The sequence below is a fragment of the Eumetopias jubatus genome, unplaced genomic scaffold (assembly GCF_037043125.1).
Source record: "Eumetopias jubatus isolate StellerSeaLion01/CBP00866 unplaced genomic scaffold, mEumJub1_p1.0 scaffold_9, whole genome shotgun sequence".
NCBI classification, from domain to species: Eukaryota; Metazoa; Chordata; class Mammalia; order Carnivora; family Otariidae; genus Eumetopias; species Eumetopias jubatus.
Genome location: NW_028274815.1, coordinates 58,549,441 through 58,551,022, shown reverse-complemented (window position 1 = coordinate 58,551,022; position 1,582 = coordinate 58,549,441). Strand labels below are relative to the sequence as shown.

The 1,582-nt window shown below is 42.5% G+C and overlaps 1 pseudogene; it reads left to right on the top strand.

Moving 5' to 3' along the window:
• The first annotated feature begins 313 nt into the window (after window positions 1-313).
• On the top strand, window positions 314-1,081 carry LOC148163543 (small ribosomal subunit protein eS6 pseudogene; annotated as a pseudogene).
• The last annotated feature ends 501 nt before the right edge of the window (window positions 1,082-1,582 follow it).

Here is a 1,582-nt window from a genome sequence, read left to right as displayed (position 1 = left end):
TATTCTTCGGCCTTAAAAGGAATGAAATCATTCTAGTTAAAATCCTCCTATGGCTTCCTATTGCCAAGAGCATAGAACTTTTAGCATGTCAATCATGGCCTTCATAATCATTTCCTTCTATTACCTTTCTAGTCCTACCTCTAACACCAACCCTAGAATTGTATGTCCCTAGCTGACATACCACTTGTTACTCCTACAGCCTTATACTTTCCTACCTTTTACTATGTTGCCCCTTTACCTGGAATATATTCCCCACCATTCAGTAGCTTCTTTACATGTGCTTTTCAGCTCGGAGGTGGTAGGCTGCTTCAGGATGAAGCTGAACATCTCTCCCAGATACTGGCTGACAGAAACCTATTGAAGTGGATGATGATCGGAAACTTTGTGCCTTTTATGAGAAGCGTATGGCCACAGAAGTGGATGTTGATGCTCTGGGTGAAGAATGGAAGGGTATGTGGTCCGAGTCAGTCCTGGCAATTACAAACAAGGCTTCCCCATGGAGCAGGGTGTCTTGACCCAGGGCCGTGTCTGCCTGCTGATGAGTAAGGGGCATTCCTGCTATAGACCAAGGAGGACTGGAGAGAGAAAGCGCAAATCTGTTCGGGGTTGCATTGTGGATGCCAATCATAGTGCTCTCAACTTGGCTATTTTAAAAAAAAAGGGGGAGAGGGATATTCCTGGACTTACTGATACTACTGTGCCTCGTTGCCTGGGGCCCAACAGAGCCAGCAGAATCCAAAAACTTTACAATCTCTCTAAAGATGATGTCTGCCAGTATGTTGTGGGAAAGCCCTTAAACAAAGATGAGAAACCTAGAACCAAAGCTCCCAAGATTCAGCGTCTTGTTACTCCACGTGTCCTCTAACACAAACGTCCCTGTATTGCTCTGAAGAAACAGCACACTAAGAGAAATAAGTGGCTGCAGAATATGTTAAACTTTTGGCCAAGAGAACAAAGGAGGCCAAAGAAAAAGACCAGGAACAGATTTCTGAGAGGCAGAGGCTGTCCTCTCTGAGAGCGTCTACCTCTGAAGTCTGAGTCCAGTCAAAAACGAGATTTTCTAAGAGTGACGAATAAATAAGATCAGACATCAAAAAAAAAAAAGTGTTTTCAGATGTAACCTCCTCCATGAAGCATTCCTGTTCCCTAGCCAGTCAGAAAAGATCTTTCCTTCATCCAAAATGACACAGCACTTCACCTGAATTTCCCATATAGTGTACATTTTCTACCATTATATTTCTACTCTAACTGCCTAATAACCTTTTTAATCACTTTCATCTATTGGTTTCACTCTCCTCATTTTCAACCTATCTTTCTCTAGCTGCCACTTCTTAGTATTTTTCACTGGGTTTTCCTCTGTCCATCTCTTAAATATTGAATTCTTCAGGGTCCTACTCAGAGTCCTCCAAGATCTCTTCTCTTTAGATCCTCCCTGCAAAACACCCCATCTACTCCAATTATTAGCTAACATGCTGATGACTCTTAAGTCACTAGCCCTCCTTTCCCTCCTGAGCAGCTAGTTTATACATCTACCTTCTATTGGCCATCTTCCACATTAACATGAAGTTCACCATTTATAAAA